The 17,778-nt window shown below is 32.5% G+C and overlaps 1 protein-coding gene across 1 annotated transcript in view; it reads right to left on the bottom strand.

Moving 5' to 3' along the window:
• LOC129943360 (synapsin) overlaps positions 1-12,600 on the bottom strand; it is a 153,754-nt gene extending 141,154 nt beyond the window's left edge. Inside the window, exon 1 of the mRNA XM_056052742.1 lies at positions 12,138-12,600. The gene's annotated coding sequence lies outside the window, so the exon portion shown is untranslated. The remainder of the gene's footprint in view (positions 1-12,137) is intronic.
• Between the last annotated feature and the right edge of the window lie 5,178 nt (positions 12,601-17,778).

Raw genomic sequence — 17,778 nt, forward strand, 5'->3', positions numbered from 1 at the left:
CTTTTTAGGTTTCTCTTATGATGACTGCGATGGTGATGATGCTGCTGGTGGTCCCTATCTACTATATAGCTTTTGTGCGCAACTTGAATGAGTGAGTATATACTCTTACCTATATAGCAATTGCTCTTCCTCGCAGCAAACCCTTTTTTACATCTCCTCTTGTCATCCTTATCGTCCTCGTCGTCGTTGTTGTAGTTGAATATAAAAATACAGAATTATGCCTTTCTGACATAATTTCAAATGACAAAACAAAGAAACACTTAGGCAGTGGTGTGAACTTTTCTCAAGCCCCCCTATATATTTTTTTCACAAACTTTTCACTTTTCACTAGTTGAATGCAACTGTAAGTCGGTGAGTGGGTGGTTAGCTGTATCGTTTTAAGTCTGTCAGGAGGAAACCAAAATACCACAAGAGGCAGGTACGAGTACGACGTACCTTATCTACCACCCTGCACCGCCCCTCCCCTCCCCCACTACACAAAGTTATCATCATATAATAAAACATAAAAATTCAAGCTGGCCTGTTTATTCTTAGTTAGAATGCGTGCCCCTAAACCATTTAATTCTTTTAAATCAAAAGGAAATTATTACGTAACTAAAACTCAACTCTGGCAAAAAGTTTATACTGCTCTCCATCATCATTCCTCATCCTGGCAGGTATTTATATATATATATATAAGATTTTAACGGTGTACACTTAACACTTATACATACAAATTTAAGTGTACACACTGCCACACAGAAGAGAGAGGAATTTATGAATGAAACACAGTGAAAAATATTTTACAGGAAGGACGAAAAAACCATTGGAAGGAAGAGTTAGAAAAAAAGACACTTTAAAGTTTTTTCTCTCTTCGAAAATGGGCTATGAGCATGAGCTTCCATCATCAAAAATACCCCAGATGTGAAAAACTGAGAATATATTTTAAAATTCAAGTTTTTACACATTTTTAAATTAAGTTTTAGGTTTGTAACGAATTTACTCGGATGCTTGACGTAAAAATAGCTGTGAAAAAGTGGTTGACGGAAATCCATTCTTTTTAATTAAGTTTATATATTTTTATTGAGTTTTGAAAAATCATAATCCCAAAATTATTTCACATTTCATATTCTCATCGACATTTACTTTTTTTCTTTTATGTTCATTTGAAAAAATTCCTTTGTATCTGGTTTTGGAGAGAGAGAACTATACAAGTTGATAAAAATATAATAAAGATGAAATAGTTCTATTCTAACACCCCTTTTTTTTAAAGTGGGAGGAGCGGTTCAGTTACGTGAAAAATGTATGACATCAGATAGTGAAAAATCAAGTTCTTATATTGAATATCATATTTTTTATACATTTTAATATCATATTACAAAAAAATTAATAGATTTTGAATCATGGTTTTTTAAACAATTCTTCTCCTTCGTTCGTGACCTTTCAGTTGTGCAAGTAAAAATATAATATTTACTCAAGTGGTGAAACTACGTACTACAAAACAATAAGAATGTTGTTTTGATGGGTTTTGAGAAGTACTTTTGAGTGGATAAAAAGAATACAAATAATGTAAGGCTCCTAAGATATCATTAAAAAAGTATATTCTTCGTTGTTGTGGACGTCCTTTGACCTTTTTGATATAGAACAAAAGAAATGTGGTTCGTTATATTTTATTTACGTTAGAATGTGAAAATACTTCTGATGATTATAATTTTCGTTGCATAATTTTAGATAAAAGAAAACGTTGGATGGTTCTTATTTTAGTTACTCATTTGTAATTTGTCAAATGTCATGATACTCACGGAGTTTAATATTGAAAAAGAGGCTCGAATACAACCCACACTGACTTTTATAAAATATTCATAACCATATTTTATGAGAGATTAATGTTTTGAAGTCAATATCTTGAGTGTCAAAACCATTTTTTAGCAATTTGTTGTGTTTTTTGTAGGTTTTACAGGTTTTTTTTTTATAAAAGTTGTAAGTCGAATTTTTCTAAAACAAATTAATTAAAAATTTTTAATAATATTTTGCATTATGATGAATAAGTTTGATTTCAAAATACATTTTTGCTAACGAGATTTTTAGTCGAAAACAATTTTTACCAAATCTAGAAGCATTTTTGAATATTTTTATTGATTATATAAACAAATACAAATTTGATTTTTCTAAGAAAATTTAGCACAGAATAAAATTATCTTGAAGGCAATACCTTCATTTAATAGCGACATATCGAGATTCAGTTTCAAAAATATAGGGCTGAAATTCGACATCTGTTAAACTAAGTTTTTAAACCAATTTTTTGTCAGTTGAAAGTCTGACATTTGCCAAAATGGATCGATTAACTATCGCACAGCTCATACACAATTTTAAACCCTACTACAAAAGTGGTGATTCTGCCACAACCACATATCGTGCTTTAAGACGAAATTCTGGTTAACATAATCGTCCAACTACGCAGCAAGTAATTAGCAAAATTGTGAAGAAGTTTGAAGAGAAGATTGGTTAAAGAAATTGCAAGGCCTGTGCATCATCGTTTGGACCATACAACTTTAAATATCGCAGCTGTAAGTGAAAGTGTTATGGAAGGCCCGAAACTGTCTTACACCTACATCCATATAAAAAAAAGTCCAGGTCACACTACAACTGAAACCAGCTGATCATTCACAACGTCGTAGATACGTCGAATGGGTGCTTGAACTTTAACAACAGACGGTGGACTTCGATTTTTCGAACTAAATTTTCTTCAGCGACAAAGCACATTTCTCACTCGGTGGCATTGCTTATAGACAAAATTGTCGTATTTGAAGTTCTGAGAATCTGCAAGCAATTGAGGAAAGGCAGTTCATCCACAAAAAATATCTTTTTGGAGCGCTCTTTGGTCCGTAGCTGAGGCTTGATTGGACCTTACTTCTTCGAAAACGACGAAGCGTTATGGTCATATGATAACCGACTTTTTTTGCCTGCTAAAGAATACGATTTGAAGAAGACGGTGCCACATGCCACACAAATCGAGCAAATATGGTTTTAGAGAAATGGACATTTCCTGGGCGCGTAATTTCTCGTCGTGGCGATTTAAACTAGCCACCAAGATCATCCGATTTGACACCGCTGGACTTGTTTTTTGGGGGCTACGCATAAGACCTAGTTAATGCAGATAAACTTTTAACTCTTGAGCACCTAAGAACCAATATTCGTCAATTTCATCTAAAAAAAATCTAGCCTTGCAACTATTCGCGTGGTGGTCAAATGTCAAAGTTCAAACTTTATAATAAAAAAATATTATGAAAGAAAACATAACATATGTATGTGTTTTATTAACTTTTATTTATTTAGTTATTGTAATCTGTCTGATTTGTTGAATTGAAAATTTTGACATTCCTCGAAGTTTCATAGTCCCGAGTGTCGTGCGTGTATTTTAGCAACGTTTTTTTCGTCGTCCATAGTTCAAGAACCAGAAGAAATATCGACTTCAAATAAATTTTTTAATTCAGTTCATAATGCAGAAAGATGCATTAAGGACTCTCAAGGAAATTACGTGGGAGGTTTTTTTACCATAGCAGTTTTAAAAAAGGTGAACATTTTGGTTAACCCCAAATATCTAACGAACCAAAAACGCACAGATACTAAACAAAATATATTTTTTTTTAAAAAAACGTTTTTTATGTATCAGACAAATTGAAACAAAATTTGTCACCTCGAAAATTTTACGAATTAAAATTGGTGTTATATCCAAAACAATTGACATTTTTCTTAGGAAAGAATAAAAACCCACAACAAAATTAATAAAAGTTGGTAAAAATTTTCGACTCAAATATCTTTTCAAAAATTAAAAATAATGTATTCAAACTAATTGTATCTTATAAGAAATATTGTTTTCAACATTCAGTAAAATTTTTGACAAAAATTGGATTCAAAATGTTTTAACAAAAAATAAAAACCCTGGTGTAATATACAATTTAGTTCAAGTCGCTAGCGTTATTGGCTTGTGAGATATACTCAAAAATCCAAACACTGACTTTTTTGAGAGTTATTTGTGCATCTTTCTGCATTATCATCTACATAACAAACTTTACTTGAAGTCAATATCCCTACTGGTTCTTAAGATATCGAAGACGAAAAAAGTTTCCCGAACATAGGAACGTACGTAAACATTTAGATTCTAGAGACCTTGAAACGTCAAAAAAATGTTTCATGATTGTGTTTAATTCTCAAAAGCCAATACTGCTAAAAGTCAGAAAAAGCCTAATTACAATGAGGACATTTAAAAAATTTCAAAAACTTAATAATTGACTTAAAGTATACAAAAAAACATTGAATAAAGTTTTGCAGGAAATAAATAATTCATAGAGTAATTAAGTTCAGCTTTCATTTGAATGAAATAACATGATCAACTATCATTTTGACAGAAGTAGACTTGACTTAATAGTTAGGGAGATTTTTCTTGACCACCTTTCCAGTCAACTTTCCAATAAAGAGTTTGATATTGGAAACTTGCCTTAAGTCGTCTTCTGAACATGCCTATTGTTAAAGATAGTGTGATGAGTAATGTTCACAGTATAATTCGATGTTTTCAAGGCCCTATTGAAAAACCAGATATTAAACATTTTTGTTACCAACAATGTCTTTGTCCAAATAATGGGTAGACCAAAACGACGCGATATTTCGGTCGGGCTTTTGACACACTTCTTACCGGCTTAAGGATATCGTTTGTTATAAGGCGTAACCTTAAAATTTAAAAAACGTAATTTGAGAAGAAAGTTCACTCAATCTTACTTCCATGTTTAGATTTTTGTATTAATTTATTTCTTTTAAATTAAACAACAGGAGGGAAGACAGTGCTGCTATACAGATTCTTTTTTTGAGATTAAGATTTTAATTTTGACCAAAAGTAAATACTTTAAACCAAAGCGTTACACCGTTTAGAAGTAATCGTCTTGTGGTTGGACTTTTTTGCGAACGTTAAAGCGGTCGAAATTAACCGATTTGTATTTAAATTTATCTTATTGTATTCAACGAAACATGTACAAAATGTAATTTGATCCAATTCTTTTCTAATCGGGCGAGATAGTTTGCAATGCAATTAATTTAAATACTGTTATGGCGAAAACGAAACCGAAGAAAATGTATGGGAAAAACAAATATAAAATCTTAATTACATACGAGTATAGGTACATTTGTACACTGGGGTTTTTTTAGTACGTCTGGTATTCCATTTGGAGATGGTCTTTTTGACAAAAAATCAAATGGGGTGGCGCAACAGTCCGTTGTGAACCAGGGCCTAGTGACTTACAACTCTCAACTATTCCTGTGTGCGAGTACTGTTGTCAGGGATGGAGGGGACCTACAGTTTATATGCCGAATCCGAACGGCTAATTTGAGAAAGCACTTTTTCATGACAAGAGTTACTCTTGAAGGATTTGTCAATTCCTCGCAAGAGGCAGTACCCGCGCAAATTAGTTTTTTTTTTTTTAATTAAGGTGGCACAGGCAGGGATTGAACCCAAGACCTCTTGCATGACAGTCCAACGCACTAACCATCATGCCACGGATACTACGGCCTTTTTGACAGCCGTCAATTAATTTCATCAAAAAGACTTACTCCTCAACAACATTTGATTTTTTTAAAAATTGTACTGAATGTTGACACCGATATTTTTTCTAAGATAAAAGTAGTTTAAAGACAATATCTCAAAGTTTCGAAAAGATATTTAATTTTTACCAACTTTTATTGATTTTTTTGTTTGGGTTTTTATATTTTGTAAAAAAACTGTAAAATCGATTTTCCTTAAAATTTTTGCGAATATTAAAAACAATATTTCTTGTTAGTAAAAATTAGTTGAAAGACATAATCTCAAATTTTTGAAAAGATATTTGAGTCGAAAATGAATTTCTTAAAACTTTAATTAATTTTTTTGTTTAGGATTTTATTTTTTGTAAGAAAACTGTCAATTCGATTTTTCTCAAAATTTTACCACATGTTAAATACTTTATTTCTCGTCGCACAAAATTGTTTTGGAGATAAAACCATTCCGTATTCGTAAAATTTCCGAGGTTATACATTTTTTTTTTCAGTTTTCTTGATTTATAACAAAAAAATAAGATAAGCTCGCTGTTGTTCGTTGCAATAAGAAGTGATAAATTGTGATATTAGTTTTAACTTTGTTGTGTTTTTTGTTTCATTATTTATCTTTTTATTTGTGTTATTTATTTCTTTATTCAACTGTTCATAACAACAAAAAAATGCAATAGTACGGTTTACTCAAAACTAATAAATTTGAAAAAAATCCCTTGAAAAAGCTGGAAAATAGCCAGCGAAACGTCGGGTAACAGAAGATGAATTATTTTTTTATTAACTGCATCAAGAATATTGATCATTAAAGCCCAATCAAACAAACATTATAAAAAAACCGTTCATTATATTTTTTCAAAAAATATATTTGTTTGCTATTACGTTGCAATATATTATATAAAATTGAATTCAAGTCTTTAGCGTTTTTGGTTCGTAAGATATTCAGAGTTCACCAACAATTTCAACTTGTTTTTAAACTGCTATGGTAAAAAAAACTTCCCACGCAATTTTCTTGAGAGCCCTTTCCGCATTTTTCTGCCTTAATATCTGCATAACAAATTTTATTTGAAGTCGATATCTCTTCTGGTTCTTGAGCTATGGACAACGAAAATTTAGAATGAAATCATTTTTAAGTCAATACTTAATCACGGGAGATTAAAAATCGAACATTAATTTGTACCAATTTTGCGTACTATTTTGTGTAGATATAAATTTGTATGAACAAATTGACAGTTGGATTTTTATACAAATTTTACTGAATGTCTAAAACAATATTTTCTATAACATTAAATATGTTCGAAAACAATATTTTTAAATTATCCAAAAGATTTTAAGTCGAAATCAATTTTTATCAATTTTTATTGTTTTTTTTAGGTTTTTATTTTTTTGCATTAAAACTGTCTATTTATTTATGTTTTTGGTCTCAGAGTATTAAAAGACAAAAAAAAATGCCCAAACAAAATTGCTAACGACAATTATATTATTAACTTTTTTTTTAACTTTTGAAGAAGATTTTAAAAATTTTGTTCGCAGGGAGAAACGTGCTTTTAACAACTTCTGTCTTAAGTGAGACCATTAATTGAAAAAAGACACTATAATGAAAAAAGAAATTCCCCCCCTTTCATCGCTTATTGTTAACCGTTAACTTGAAGAAGATTTTAAATTGTTAATAGCTATTTTTGTGGAAGGAATTGGAAAAATAGTCATGGAAACACGTGAAAGTGTTGACTGTTCAAAAATGACCTGAGAATCTGACTGATTGACGACAAGTTGACGAACCTGAGCAAATAACGAAATTATTTTGTTTTTCGCGTAGTTAGTTGCAAAATTAATTTCTACCCGTACCGTGATGGTTTTGGACTGTCATGCGAGGGGTCTTGGGTTCGATCCCTGCCTGTGCCAACTAAAGTTTTTATTCACGATTACTGCCTCTTGCGAGGAATTGACAAATTCTCCAAGAGTAACTCTTGTCATGAAAAAGTGCTTTCTCAAATTAGCCATTCAGATTTGGCATATAAATTGTAATTGATTTTTGCTTTTGGAATGATACTTTTGGGACTCCATTGAAGCCCGAAAAAATAACTGTTTGTTGGGGTTTATATGAGGAAGAAACCTCTTGCTCCAATTACTTTCAACTGTGAGAAGCAATTGTGGAAATATGTAAAACTTGGAGAAAACGCTTTGAACACCTTTTTTATTTTCTCTAATTGTGGAAATAAAAGGTTCCAAATTGTTTGAGTTTTTAAAAACTCTAATAGTATAACTTTTCATTGTTCGTCAAGTTGCGGTTTTTTCTTAAATTTAATTGGTTTTACATGGCTCGCAGTATAATATGTTTTAGAACTGTTAAGAGACTTGCGTTTAAGCCCTTTTTGTGTTTATTTTTGACCCAGAATCACAAAAGTCAGATGCACACCTAAAAATTTCACTACTTCAAGTTATTTTTTACAGTTCTTTTTACCTCCCTTTGAGTTTTATTTATACGAATCTCTAATTTGAAGGTAAGAATAAAAACCATTAAGCCATCGGCCAATTTTATCAGCTGTTGAACGTCCGGTTAGGCCTTGGTTTCTAATCATGCTAAGGCATGTAGATCTAGCCATTGCAATTGGTCTAAAATTGTAGATCAAAAATTGAATTGGAAAAGAATTTCACTTAAAACAGTCAAATTTGTTACTATCCAGTGCTTAAAAACGCCTATTAACAACGATAACATTTTTAACTTCCCATAGGAAGTTATTGTAATGGGTCCGATTTTTCAAATTGAAAATTTTGACATTTCTCGACGATTCAAAGTCCCTAGAGTCGAAATAAAAGATTTTTAGAAAGATTTCTGTTCATACGTCCGTACGTCTGTACGTTTGCGACGTGTTTTTGTTGTCCGTAGCTCAAGACAGAAGAGATATCGACTAAATAAATTTTGTTATACAGATAAAAAGGCAGAAAGATGCAGAAAGGGCTCTCAAGAAAATTACGTGGGCGGTTTTTTACCATAGCAGTTTAAAAAATAGGTGAACATTTTGGTTAACACTTAATATCTTCTAAAACAAAAACGATAGAGACTTGAATTAAATTTTATATAATACATTTTACCGTGATACCTTACAAGTATATTTTTTGAAAACAATTTTTTTATAAATAAAAAAAACTGAAGAAAAAAAATTTGTCACCTCGAAAATTTTACAAATACACAATAATTTTATCTCCAAAACAATTTTGTGCAACGAAAAATAACGTTTTCAATATCTGGTAAAATTTTGAGAAAAATCGAATCAACAGTTTTTTTATAAAAAATAAAAACCTTAATAAACAATACTAAAACTTGGTAAAAATATCTTTTCAAAAACTTGAGATTTTGGCTTCAAGCTTATTTTTTTCTTCTAAGAAATATTGTTTTCAACATTCGGTACAATTTTGAAAAAAATCGGATTGACAGTTTTTTTTACAAAAAACTAAAAAAACCTAAACAAAATTTAACAAAAATTGGTAAAAATTGATTTTCGTCTCAAATATCTTTTCAAAACTTTGAGACATTCGCTTAAAACTACTTTCATATTTTGAAAAATGTTGCCGTTAACATTTAGTAAAGTTTTGAGAAAAATCTAATTAATAGTTTTCTAACAAAAAATAAAAAACCTAAACAAAAAACAATGCTTAAACTTGGTAAAATTTACTTTCGACTCAAATAGCTTTTCAAAAATTAAAAATATTGTATTCAAACTTTTTTTTATTTTACAGAAAATATTGTTTTCGATATCCAGTATTTATTTTTATAAAAATCTAAATTTGTAGAACGCAAATTTGGTAAAAATTGATGATCGGTTCGTGATATCTCTCAAATTAATTTCATTCATCCAATTTGTAAAAATTTAAGAAATGCTACTAAAATTGGTAAAAAATTGTGTTCGACTAAAAATCTATTTAACAAAACTAGATTTTCAAACTAAACTGTTTCTTGATATGAAAATATTGTTGGTAGTTTTAAAATTTGTAAGAATAATTTAACTGACAACTTTTTTAACGCAACACGAAAACCAAAAAACTTTTAAGCAAAGCAAATCGGAAGACGGGCTGGGAAGTTATCAGTGTGGGTCGCATTCCATCAGCCTCTTTTTAAATTTTGTTTTTTTTTTTAACATTTCAAGATATTTGTCTTGACCAGTTTTTGGATCAAGAAGAAGACTCAAGTGTCTCATATATACATTGTTAAACTTTTGAATTACTAAATTTCAATATTATAAGAACATCAACCAATTCTCTGTTATGAATTTAGTTTGCATTATTTTTCTTATACGAGATAAGAAGTTTAATTAAAACATTGAAAGGACTTTTGGATAAAACTAAAAAATCAAACAAAATTGACAGCCAATTCCTTGACAAAGTTCTTAAATCAATTTAAAACTCGATCTAATAACTCTCGGTTTATCTTCAAAATTTGGTTGTAAAAATATTAAGGACTCCAGGATTTCTTCACTTTCTATAATTTCCGTAGAATTTAGTGTAAATTTATTATTGAATGTTAAGAAATCTCGGTTTGGTCAAACAAAGTCCCGGTAGGATTTTTTGACGTACATTTCTGACATTCTATCAAGTAAAATATTGAACATTTGTCATAGTTTTGGTCAATATTGGTGGAAAATTAGACGAAATCAATTCTTCGAAATTCAATACTCCACCAACTGAGCAAGTAAATACAAAAAGGACGTCTTCTATAGTTTAATTAAAAATGTCGAAAAACGTAAATTCTGTACAAGTTATACACCTTAGTGTAAATATACTTAACCCAATTTCCTCATCAAAGACTGTTCTAAGACAAAAGCTAAACAGCTTACTCTTATAATATCTTTAAAAATTTATACAAAAGAAATTCTATAATAAACTCGACGACCTTCAACTATGAACTTTATACTATAACCCATAGGTACATTAGAAACTTAACGTTCGCGAAACAAACTTAGATGATATAGATATGCCCGCCCGCATATGCCTTTAATAAAGACTAATTCTAAATAAATAAAAACTTCCGAGTATAGAATCAAACCTTAATTAAATAAAACATAAATAATTAACTAACTTTTCCTCTTCTTGTGTATATGTATGTATATATGTATGTATGTTCACAGTGAACCAAGTCGAATGAGGCTATACGAATTATTCCTGAATTTATATTTTCTTACGATATAAGAAACCAAAAAACTGAATCAAGTTCTTGGTAATCTGTTCTTATAAAGAAGTTAATAAATATTTACAAATTTATTTATGAATATTTTCAGAATCCTCTGTAGAAATATTAACCAATTCCTTTTGTTTAATAAACAAACTTTGTTTGAAAAAAAAGATAAGAACCCCTAATTGTTTTACAAGTTAATCACCGACTGCGAAATGCCATGTGTCGCAATTTTTCAAAGGATTCCTTTTTTTAAATTTTACGATAAAAACATTGATTTTTCATTTATTTCTCGCCCCCCGCATCGCACTTAAATGTCACCACACTCGTTCGCTCTATAAAGTTGCGTGTCCTTAAGAAAATCAAGAAAAAAACAACAAAATTGGGGGTGAGTCAGGTTTCAATCTTTACTACGAAGGTGGTTCCGAATCGGAATCAGAATCAGAACCCCCAAAAGAAAGTATATTGCGATGGAAAAAGATGGAGCATAATCAATGAAGAAGGCGCAGTTGCAGATGAAATCAAATATTCCAATTCAACAAATCGTAACTAAAACTATACTATACCTAACCTATACACACATTCAAATTCACACTACCAGAATCCTTCCTTGCGTGGTGGTAGAGAAGAGAGTTATCCTCATGTGGAACGCATGTAGGTGTGTTTGTCAAATATATTTTTTTATTTCCGTCCCGATTTCCAACTTCCGCTCGACTGCCGAGGACTAAAAGTGATTTTCTTTCTCTTAAGAAAATATTTGTCAAATTTTAGAAAATTCTTTTTCAAACTAAAGCTTTCAGTTAAGGTTTTGCGAAAGGAGAAGATAAAGGATACCTCTGTATCACCATAGGGGCACTCAAGTGATGCCTATAGTTTTTTGAGCCGAGTTAAGGGCCCTTGCACCGGTTTTTATACTCTAGATCCCAACTCATAAAATTAAGTGGTACAACACACTTTACAAAATCCTTTTAGGTAGATGTCGCTAGCGCTGCCGTCGTCGCTCAGTCGTCCTGCGTTAAGTGCGGGAGGAGCAGCGACCGACGGAGAAAAGAGGCTGAATGATGAGTGATGACGGAGGAGGGAGGAAGGAGGAAGGATTAGATGACGGTATGGAAAGATGTCTTCGACCCCTACATCACGCCTTACATCTCTCTCCTGCATATACCTACATTTTCATATTTCTCATCATTATCTCACTTGACCTACTGTGCCACACTCTGAAATCAGTGTGAATCTCAAAAAATATACGCCAGTATGTCTGACGTCCATGACGGACGGGACGGAACGGCACGATGCAAATGTGTTTTTCCTATCGCATTAGAATACAGATACAAAGATAGAAACTTGAAAGGATTGGAAAATGGAAAATAAAAAGAAAAAGAAAAAACATGCTAAAATTCTAATCATGCCTTCAACTTACCCTTCGATTAGATATAAGATACTATGACTATATTCGATGTCTGGAAAACGTAAATTGTTGTTGTTAATAAGCTGTAAATGTTTTAATTTTCTTTTTTTTATTATTTTGTGTGTTCACCTCTGCCCTTTGTACTTGGAGTAGCAAAAAAGCAGCTTCTATCTTTTTTTTTTATTTTATCGACACTGATAACTATGAAGGTATAGATATAATATCTTTTTTTATTTCTATTTCTTTGGAAGAACAAATCCAATTTTTTTAATATAAAATTTTCTAAATTAATATTTTTCTAATATAACGAATGGTATTTCTCCTTTTAATTAAATTAAAGGAATTAGGTACTAGAACCGTTTTCAGGATGTTTTAAAATTTTAATTAATTTTAGTTTTTTGAAGGAAGATAAAATTTATTTTCCGTCGTTATTTTTTTGCAACCGAATACAACCGAGAGGAATTTTTCACTGAAAAATTTTAATATCTTTTAGTGGGCAGATAGGTATTTTCTGTGGGATTTTCTTTTTCGGATTCCATACATAAGTTTTGAGCTCGCGCATGCTTTCAGAGATCCTTTTTATATGGAGTATTGATTAAAGAAAATGGTATGCGATTTAGCGTGATGTTATTTACTTAGTAGATTTAGAGAGCCAAAATGTGACATTTTATTGGGGGAGGTAGAGATAATGAGTTGGGGGATTTTTCTGTTTTCTTTTCACTGAGTTGCAGGTGGTCAAATTGTATTAAAAATCGATAAGAAGAGTTTGAACAAATTTCGCTGAGATTTTAGTTTATATACAAACCGATTGGGTTTATTTTTAATGGGGTGTGTGTATGCGATGGAAATATTTTTCGAAGTGATTGCTGTATTGGGTAAGTACAGTTCGGCTAGAAATTTGATTTCTTCTAATTTTATATTAAATTCCATCTAATAATTATTGTAATTCTTACAGTAGAAATTTGTTATAACGAAAGATAAAGATACTTTATTACCAAAAAAAGATTCAAATTTTGTTTTGAGGTTCGAACATGAAGAAAACAACGTTTCGAAAAAACAGTTAATAAAACAGTCATGGTCGAACACCTTTTTTTTTAAATAAATTATAACACAATTAAAAACAGAGCAATTATTCTGACTCCCAACGATTTATTATCCGCGGAACGCGGAAATAAAAATTCGAATACCAAGAATAGGGAAAAACAAGCTTTCGAATACGGACTCGAGGAAAGAAGACATTTTGAAAAAGTCAAAATTCGAAAGACAAAAGTTAAAAAAACAAAAGTTCAAGAGTAGCAAATGTATGGAAATGCAGCTGCTAGAATGCCTTACATGATCTTGTTAATGTCACCCAATTTCGAGCTAGGAATAGGAGAAGAAGATACTATAAATGCAATTGATGCTAAATATTAATAAATATCATTAGTCTTTTTTGAATGTTTAAAAGAAATTGAAATAATTTTGTAAGTGCATAAGATTAGTACCCGTAGGATGATGAGTTCTGCTAATCTACCACGCCAGACAACGAACTTTGGATAGGCGACTCCTGTACAATCGGGACGTCATGGCACAAGGCAGAGCAGAGCTCATTCGGTTCAGTAGGGCTGTTTCCAAACGGGACCGAACTGATAGGGTGAAGCAGGAGAACCAATTTTGGTGGCTTCAATCGGCATTTGATAGTTGGAAGTCGGGATGGGGTTTCAAGCCTTGGGCGGTTTACATACTTGTTTATAGTTTAAGGACCTAATTAGTTTTTAAGTAAAAATAAAAAGAGGTATTGAATAATTTTTTTTTAATTTTCTAACAAACAAAAATAAATTAAATAAATTACAGTAAAATATAGCTTAGGGCCTGTAGTGTATGTGGGTGCAGATGTTATCACCCACTTGCTTATCCGATCGTGTTTGATAACGATCGTCATCACCATCTCGAGCACATGCGCATGAACACGAGATAAGACGAGAGAGTCAGTCTATGTCTGATCCTCGAAGTGTGCGGGTGCGTGTGTTGGCGAGCCGGTGAACACTACAGGGCCAAAATTCATTAGTAAGTATTTTATATTTTAACTAGAGTGTCCGTATAGGACCAGTAAGTAAGTTGTTAGTTATGGTTAATTAGGCTAGTTTTATGAATTTTTGTCTAGCTTTAAGATAGTTTTAAGAAATAAGATAGACCTCAACCAACATGCGTCTCTAGCCAGCTCGGTCCCTAGATAGCTGTTTAAGGTTTCGCACCCTAAGTCACTATCTTCCTCTACTGCGCCGTTGCTCGGAATTGGACTCGAAGACCCACCGGGCTGGAGTGTTGATGTCCATTCACTCTACATGACTCAGCCATCTAAGTAGTTGGAGTTTTATTCTTTTAACCAGGTCAGTGCCGCTGTACAGCTCGTAGAGTTCATCGTTGTATCTTCTCCTCCACTCTCCATCTATGCACACGGCACCAAAAATCAACCGAATAATTTTTCTAGGCGCTCTCATCTTTCTTTGACACGGTTCAGGCCTCAGCGTCATAAATGAGAACCGAAATGATAAGTTAATTATAGATGGTGAATTAAGATGCTTGAAAGAGGACTTTACTACTTAATTGCATTCTAAGTTCAAAATTGTAGCGATTTGCAAGAGTTATTCTTCGTTTAATTTCCAATTTTCTTCTTTTTTATGACAGCATATATATTCTTGGTCTTGCCTTCATTGACCACTAAACCTATACTTTCCGCTTCTGCCCCAATGCTCAAAAACGCTCCACTTACATATCATCGACGTATCCTAGTAAATTGATCGACCTTTGGAAGATTGTGCCTCTAGTGTTGACATAACACCTTGTCTTAAGACTTTCTTGACGTCAAATGGATCGATAAGATTTGTTTTGACCTTGGCAGAGCAGCGTCATTCTGCACAAAAGGATAATGCTGACATTGATGCCAAAAACTAGACGTTGATCTGTAAAGTTAGTCCCTATAGATGCTGCCACACTCCGCTTTAAAATTAATAAAGAGACGATGGGAATCGATTTGAAGTTCCAGGGTTTTTTTTTCGGCCGTTATGTGAATATTTAGGCAATGGTGGAATTGTCTGGTCTAAAGCCACACTACCTGTTGCTTAGCTGCACTTACCGAAACTCGTCTTTAAACAAAGGGTTTCGTGAGGAGGCCGTGTAAAACTCAGCACTTCAGAGACGGCATCTTTAATGGCTGCAAGACAATCTTACCACTAGTTTTCAATGCTTAATGCAGGCAGCAAAGAACTCCTTAAGAGGTTGTTAGAGCCCAGAGCGGAAAAGAATACGGTGTTCTCCTGTGATTGTATTTGATATCTCTAGCCTCACATTGGCTACAACGAGTTAGTGGTCCGAGTCGATGTTGGCCCCTCGGAATATTTGGTCATCCTGTATACTGGAGAAGTGTCATGCGTCGATTGCAATGTGGTCAATCTGGTTGACAGTTGATTTATCAGAATATTTCCATGTCCCCTTGGGGATATTAAGACGTCTGAATTGCGTACTTGCTCAATAGGTTTTTTGTTTATATATTGTGCGCGTACTAAAAGGGTTATGAATACCCTTATATTGATTAAACACAGTGCGAACAATTAGGAAAGGAGGAAGAAATCAATGAACATTGGTTTTGAAGGTCTGTAAATTGTACTGCACAGGAAATATTGAGTGTAGTAAAGTATTACACATTCCACGTAGTGCGGCTAGGCTAAAGAAAGAATCTCTGTGCTTACTTGATGCGCATTCCTAATATTATGGCAACTGGCTATTACACATTATAGCATTATTTATAAAAATAACGAAAAAAACAATGACATGAATGGCTTTTTTTTCAATTCTTTCCAGAAGACTCAAGTACGTTATTGGGGCACCAGCTCAATTATGAGAGTTATACTCAAGTTTATGACGAATAAAATCTTTATAAATTATAGCCAGATCAGAAGGGGTGAAAAAAAACTTCTTGCATCGCATCGCCGGAGAAAACCTAAACAGTTAGCAGCATTTTAGGTGATGTCAAATATGTGACCACTCTACAACAACTGGCTTGTGATGCACATACCTAGGACTGATAGTTGTTCAATCTTCTTGATGCAAGTACCACTAATGGATACTGGCATTGGCAGACGGTTGCTCTTTTGCGACAGAAGACAGCATTGAGTTTCCGAAGTATTAAATGCTATACACGGTTTTTGATTCCCCATTGAACAATGCTGTCAAGATCAGAATTTAATGACCTTATCATACGCTACTGTTGGTAGTCCACATTCTAAAAACGAATATGAAAAGCTAAGAAATGATAGAGGTCTTCATTTTGCTTAAAGTTACAAAAGCCAAAAATAGGGTTAATTTCACTTCGAAATGGTCTAAAATTAAATTCACAAATTTCTGCACTGACTTTAAATATAAGTCTCATATCAGAGGCAGAACATTTTTAGTTTTATATATAGCACTTGAAGTAAGCTCCTTAGCCTTATAAATATGCATCTGATAACTCCGTTCGTCTACTTTTGCATGGCACTCATTAAAAATATTTTGCCATTCTGCTACATTGATTGTACTTAAATTGAATGAGACACCATGTTCCAAAAGCAAATTCTGCTAATTCTTAATTCTTAAGGGGTATAAAAAGGAGTATTCTTTTGCGTAAGTTGGTGTCAGTTCTTTTTTCAAAATCAGCATAAGCCTTCAGGTTTTGTATGAACATTAAAGTTACACTGGACTCAACGTAGATAGCGTAGTTTGGAGTATTCTAGGTTAATTCTAATATTCTTTTAAAGAAATTTATTTGGATTTATTCAATATCCTCCGCCCATTGATAGCCGTAGTCTCATTACCACAGAAGAAACAAGTGTTAATTGTGGCGTTAAACACTTTGAATTTGGCCGTTTCGTCAACAAAAGATTATGACAAAAATTTGGACCGTATTGAATTAACTGCAGACTTCACTATAGGCAGTTTTTCTTTTAGATGAACACTGATACTCAAATTACTCAATTTAACGAAACCAAGGTATTTAAATTCATTCACAACTCCGATGCTGGTGCCATCTTTGATGTTTAGATCCCATAAATCGGAAAACAACTTGAGCTTATTTATTTTAAGATGAAGTGGCACTGGGCTGTCAGCAAAAATGCAGCATTTAATAATATTTGTACAAATATATCGCCAAAGGAAGCTCTCTCTGGCATATGATTCTCGATATCGTTTATAAATAAGGTGAACATTGACGGACTTAAAACACATCCCTGAGGGACATCAGTTTCTGAGCAAAATGAATTTCAATCATTTTTCCCATCACATATCACTGCAGCCATATTCAATATCAACTGCTCACAGGCCCTAATAAACTTCCCGACCACTGGGAGTTTATATAATAAAGACCTTTGATTTATAGTGTCAAATGCCGCTTTAAAATTAACGAAAAAATGGAAATAAAGATGTTTTCCAAAAAAAAACATTTTGCCACAGTAGATAAGGCAAAACTCTGATCCATCGTCCAAAGAATTGGCTGGAAACCAAGGATTGTTTCTAGGATAACGACATTTAGTTTTGATCGGCTATTAAAAGGTTTTTAAAGTATAAGGCGAGCTGATCAACACATATACTTGATGACACCGATTTAGTACACCCTCCCAAGACCCTGACATTGCTCCTTACA

The sequence above is a fragment of the Eupeodes corollae genome, chromosome 1 (assembly GCF_945859685.1).
Source record: "Eupeodes corollae chromosome 1, idEupCoro1.1, whole genome shotgun sequence".
Classification (NCBI taxonomy): Eukaryota; Metazoa; Arthropoda; class Insecta; order Diptera; family Syrphidae; genus Eupeodes; species Eupeodes corollae.